Below are 6,414 nucleotides of genomic sequence, written 5' to 3'. Positions count from 1 at the left end.
TTTTCACTGGGTACAGTACCTGGTACCTGGTACTTTTTTTAGTACCACCTCGGTTGAGGTTCCAAGTGAACCGTACCGTTACCAAACCGTGACGTGTAAACTCTGCTGACCACATATTGGCCGGAGAGCATCGTCACTACCTGCGTCACTGAACTTGCGACACAAACACAACAGAACCGCTAGATTTAAATCAGCACAGCCAGCGAAGGATCAAACGCAACTGTTTTGAACAAGCGCACCTTTTTTAACAACCAAAAAGTGTCTGTTTCGTTGTCTGTTGAGGAAGTACAGACGTTCCTCTCGTTGATAGTAGAGGAGCGGATCCAGCGAGAGCTTGATGGGGCGACGCGGAATGAATAAGTTTTTCAAGAGTCGCGGCAATAGAGGCGGCGCAACTATAACGACATGTGAATAATCCCGCCCACTCTAAAGCGGTACTGAACTGCAGTGGAAACGCAAACTGAGCCTTGCCGAGCCGTACCACGCAGTGGAAAAGCGCCATAAATGTTTGCTGAATGTATCTGTAATCTGATGGTTTTGTGCTCTTGACAGTCAACTCAAAACAAACTTTGGTCGGCACAAACCAGGTTTTTCCTTACATAGTCTGGGTCTTATTTTATTTTACCTGCCATTGTAACATGTTGTGCAGGATCAAGCACACAATGCAGGAGAAGTCAACAAACTAATAGACTTTAATAATAAAGCCAATGGGAATACTCAGGAGAAACCATGACACAACAACTGAAACATACAAACACTACCAGACAAGGAACTGACTAAAACTGAGGGCTTAAATAGACAGATGATTAACAGAATCAGAACAGGTGAGAACTAATGAGTAACTATGGAAACAAATGAGTGGAGGGAAAATGGGAACAAAGGAAACTGGGTCAAATTAAACAAGGGACATAGAACTAAACCAAAACAGAAAATAACCCTGACAGCCATAGTTTTGTTGAAGGTTTTTGTGGATGAGGAAATGCCACGCAACCTGGCCATGATCATTTTAAAATATATTCAAATAGAGAACATATATATATATATATATATATCAGCCTTGATGACCAGGAAACATTAAAAACCCCAAACGTTTGAACAATATACCAGTCAAAGGTTTGGAACTTTTGTTTAATTTATTTTATTTTTTAAATCCTCTTATGCTCACCAAGGCTGCATTTGATCGAACATAGTGAAACAATAATATTGTGTAATATTAGAATCTAAAATAACTTTTATATTTTAATTTTTTTCAAATGTAATTTTCAGAATCATGTGTTACTAAGCACTTACGTAATGGTTGCTGAAAATTCAGTTTTGCCATCACAGGAATAACATTTAAAAATATAATGAAGTAAATAGTTTGTTTAGATTGTAATATTATTTTACAGCATTTTTGATCAAATGAATAATCTTTTATAAGAGCCTACTTTCAAAAACATTAAAAGATCTTAATTATTCCAAACTTAGAAATGTATTTTCCCAAATTTTTAAATGTAATAATAGTAAACCTTTTCTTAAATTTACTGTATTTTTATCACAAATCTTAAATTTATGCTGATGATGACTTGTAAAATAAAAAGTAATTTTATATTTTAAATAGAAAAATATAACAGCGAATAAAAAACAAAACAACAGGAAAAAACAAGTAAATGCCCAAATACACTTTTTATAATTAAAAATAATGTGTGCAAAATTGTCTTCATTTTGAAATATAACCTGGACACCCCTGGAGTGGCTGCTTAAAATGTTCATATTTTCTCATAGCATACTCTTGAACCTTGTGAAGGTCTTTTTCTTTGGTGTGCAAGTAGCAGGCCAGTGGCTGTTATTTGAGCCCAGTCCTCAGGGCTAGCAGGTGGCCTGAAAGGCAAAATGAGTGGCAGGAGGGACTGTGCACAACATTCTTGCCTGGCAGAGGATTTACCTTCCATTCACCCAGGGTGCTCCGTCTCCTAGCGCCTGTGTCCTTGTCTGTCTGTCTTTGGGGGCCTCCTCACCCCCTCCCACAATCCACTGGGCTGTCAGCCACAGTACTAGATTAGAAGCTTGAAAGGAAATCGCAGTCTTGTCTTCGCAAAATCGCAATCTCCTATCTAAAAGGACAAAATTATTTAGATGTTGGATATTTTGCAAATGTTCCACTGCCCTTACTGCACAGGAAGTGGTCAGTTCTCGATAAATCCAAATTGAAATATTCACACTGCTCCCTCTCATTCCAAATCGATTTGTAAACATTCTTGCTGCAGTGCACCAATGTATCCGTCAGTCAGCATCAGATGTGCTAATAGCTTCTCGCGGGCTTAAGAGTAAACATGAACTCTATAAAAACTTTGCAAAGAGGTGCCTCAAGGAATCATTATGAAATGCCAGCCTCTGTTTCCAGACGACTGCACAATTTCCTGGACTCGGTGCCCTCTCCTATTTTAGGGAATAAAGCGGATGTTTAAAATACAGCCACAATAAATCTGAGCCTCTGGCACTCCCATTGGCATAGCCATCCTATAAAAGAGGCTCCAATAATCATATTAGATTTTTTTCTTTTTCTTGTTCACAGCTTTATTTCGATCAGAAGAACTGTATGTTTTGACTTATTGCACCCAAACAAATGTCAACGGTATTATAAATTGCACTTTTTTATTTATTTTAATGGTATAGTAGAATGATTGTTGTTTTGCATAAAGACCAAAAATAAATGAATAAATAAAAATAAAACATGAATTTTGTAACTTATTTTAATTTAATATTAAAATATTAACTCAAATTCCTTTGTTCAACAAAGCTAACATTCTAAATTCTGTCTGTAGGAGCAGGAAACCTCATGCAATGGATAAAACTTCTAAGTTAAGAGGCATAAAAAAAAATCCATGCGGATTTAGCTTGAGCATTATAAGATTTGGCGAATAATGTAAAGCTTGTTCCGGTTACATTTAAAAAAAACCTTGGATGTTTCGTGGAGGAGTTTTCAGAGAGGAATCCAGGCACTTTTTTTTTTTTTAAACCTCCAGGGTGCTTATGAAACCAGTCTGCAAGCATCAAAAAATCATTTATTCAAACCCTTCAACTGACTGAATGAGCAACAAACACGTCTACTGGTATTAGGCACCAGGAATTCAGTTCACAAGGATGCCAGTGGGATCTGCTGCATAATCCCAGAAAGTCCCCTTCAAATGGAAATGTTTAGCAGTGAGTCATTTACTACCGAAGATAAAAACACAATTCAAATTCATATCCCATTTCAAGAGTTTTAAGACTGTAAGTGAGCAGAAAACCAACCTTCAACTTCAGAATCATGGTTGTTCTTAAAGGAATTTTCCGGGTTCAATACAAATTAAGCCCAATCAATAAAAAAATAAAATAAAATAAATAATATATGTATGGGGCCAATTTTTGGAAGATGGCAGGCATCTGAGCTTATTGTATCAAAGCACATTTAATAAATTTTTTTATGAAAATGAGCTGCAAAGCTGTTAACATTTTTTACATTTGTTTTTAAGGTTTTGCTGCATCATGGCAACATATTTATTCATTTACACTATAATCATGTTAACATGCATATTTACGTCTTGTGACTATACTATTAAAACTGAGGATTTTAATAGGGCCTTTTCATAGTACCAGAACTAATTGTGGAACTACCCACTTCACACTGTCGGTGCGAATGCAACCCTTTAAATGGTACTGGGAAATAGTTAGCGCAAAATCGTCCCAGTACTTTAGTACTGTACATTTAGTTCTGGAACTAAAGCGGTGCGAAAGGCCCTATTGTTTATAAAATGGCCCCATTGTAAGTACCTCACTGGAACGAGGAACTAGTTGAAATTCATCAACATTACGTGACAAAGGCTATCGACAGTGCATAACTTGTATTAAACCCAGACTAGTCCTTTAAAGATAATCCAGCATTCAAATCAAAAGGAAAAGGGTTACAAACATCAATACCCTCATCATCCATCATGTACTCTCATGTGCAATTTCTCTCTTTACTGTTTTGTTTTGTCACAAACACATAAATTAAATGCACTTATCAAATGTTTAAACCTTCAATAAATCTTAAAACGAGAGGAAGTCCTCTAATACATTGTGCTGTAGAATCTCTACAAGTTCCAGATTAAAATCCATTTCACAGATACTTAAATAGAAGTACCACAGGCATTTCACATCCTGCTCGAGTAAACTTGCACTTTCCCATGGGGATGTTCTGCATTTCTGTAGATGTTTTGTTTAACGCAGTGTCCATAAGGCGTTTTGGAAGCAACATGAACATGCTCTACTGCCAATCAAAGTGAAGAAGAAAGGAAAATCATGCTTTAGTTGTCATTTATCATAGTTCAATGGAATGTTCTTGACCTCGATGGATTGCAAAAGAGTTTCCAAAGAGTAGATATTGGTGTAAGAGTGTATTGTGTCCTTGTGCCTCTGATTTGGCAATGAACAAGCATGGCATGAATTAGTGTTGTGCTGTAGGGAGAAGGCCTTTGTGGCCTCTCTTCTGTAGATTTTTCAGCTCTTCTCTGTGGCTCCTCTCAACAGTGGATAGATGGTTTGTTTTCGAGAGTGGCCGTGACCGACCGCAGCCACACCACACCCACCCAGCAGAGGTGCTTCAGGCCAGCCAATGACAATCCAGCCCTGCTGTCGTCCATTCAGTGTGGCTAGAAGACCATGGCACCTGTAATGAGAGACGGCACGGTTTAAAACCAGATTTTCTCAGAGCTCAAAGCCAAACGCTGTAATTTGAACCCAGCCAATGCAAGCCAACTTGATGCAAATGTAGGAGGCCATTTAAATTGGGAGAAATCTCAGAAATGTCAAATGTCTACTAGCATCATACTAAGCTTAGTCAATCTATGCAAAATGTTTGAGGAATGGAAACTAAAGTGTAGTTTGATGCATGAAGAATTGAACCGGTTCTTTGCATACAATGTAAAGAATGTAGTCTGATTCACAAATGACTGAGTGGTTCTTTATAGTGAATCAAAAACATACAGCATAACCAGTGTAAACGGATTCTTGAGACGCTTAGTCTTTTAATGAATAGTTACCAATTTGAATCAGTCAGAAACACAGTCTTGTATTACAGCGTGACCATGGAATTTCTTTAATAAGTAAGAAAAATGGAAATTATAACTGAAATATATTTAAATTAATCAATCAGACTGGAATGAAATCAAGATCTTGTGAATCAGAATCGAATCTGTATCGTTACCCAGCCATACGGGAAACACATAGCTTGTATTAGCTGCTGTGTTGCAACAGGAACAAATCTGTAGTTGTTCTGAAATAAAGAATGTAAATGCACCAAAAAACTATGGAAATCAAACAGACAGAAAATGAGACTGATTATGAAATCCGAACTGACTTGGACAAAGTAGTAGAATCAATTGCGAGCATCTTTGAACCTCGTCTGTTGTTGTGTCCATTGAGAGCAGATGGGATTTGTAATCTTGAAGCACTTTAAATGAGCCTTCCCCCTAACGCCCTCTCAACATCCCTATGCTTACAGAAGATTTAAAATCAATCGCTTACATCAGCTTCACATCCCACCAGTGAAGCTTGCCTCTAATTCAATTCTCATCACCTCCACCACATTGTAATTTAATGCTAATGCCTCCCCCTTAAAGGGCGTAAGTGTGTTAAGCCACAACAATGAAATGATTTCAGCATCTGCATCGAAAAGGCCTTTGACGTATCCATCAAAACTGACTGCCGCGCGCTTTTTATAAACCAAAAACGAAGTAAATATTTTGCAGATCCCAGCCATGGATTCCACCTTAAATGCGTCCATCTGCTTTATGATTCATTAAGTGTGAGATTCTGATCTGGCAGAATAGCTGTCACATGCACTTGAAGGGAATGCTGAGATGACATTAGTTTTAAAATACTTTTCAGATGTAGAGGATAAAACCGTCTGCTGAATTTTATAGAAATGATGTGCTTATGATGTGTTGGTTTAGGTGAAAATCTCAAGGTAAACCCCTGTGGGCAGGTGAATAGAGTGAATAATTCTGTATTGAGAAATACTGTATTTACATTAAAAGTCTATAAATTCTTGATAAAAAAAAAATTCTAATTGTCAATCTAGTTGGAATGCAACTTGCTCTTTATTTCCTCTCTCAAAAAAACAAACAAAACTAGTACAAGTCTCAGAAAAAAAAAAGACTAGTACAGGTCTATTCGCTAATCAAACCTATAGCTCAAATGGGAATTGCCACATTAGCTTGCTATATGTAACTTCAAATTTAAAATGCATTTTAATTATATATAAATATGCACATTTAAGAATAAATGTGTAAATTATATATGTATAGAAATGCACATTTTATACACACACACACACATCCCAAAGCTCCATTCTTCAGCACAAGGGCAACCACAAACCCACACCAATAACTAAACATAGCAAGCCTTTCCCTT

The 6,414-nt window shown here is 37.0% G+C and overlaps 1 long non-coding RNA gene across 1 annotated transcript in view; it reads right to left on the bottom strand.

Moving 5' to 3' along the window:
* Positions 1–4,880, bottom strand: part of LOC107720515 (uncharacterized) — a 13,461-nt gene extending 8,581 nt beyond the window's left edge. Inside the window, exon 1 of the long non-coding RNA XR_001637621.1 lies at positions 4,131–4,880. This is a non-coding gene — a long non-coding RNA (uncharacterized LOC107720515). The remainder of the gene's footprint in view (positions 1–4,130) is intronic.
* Between the last annotated feature and the right edge of the window lie 1,534 nt (positions 4,881–6,414).

This window comes from Sinocyclocheilus rhinocerous, unplaced genomic scaffold (assembly GCF_001515625.1).
Source record: "Sinocyclocheilus rhinocerous isolate Xijiao unplaced genomic scaffold, SAMN03320098_v1.1 scaffold3040, whole genome shotgun sequence".
NCBI classification, from domain to species: Eukaryota; Metazoa; Chordata; class Actinopteri; order Cypriniformes; family Cyprinidae; genus Sinocyclocheilus; species Sinocyclocheilus rhinocerous.
This window is presented reverse-complemented; position numbering and strand designations above follow the sequence as displayed.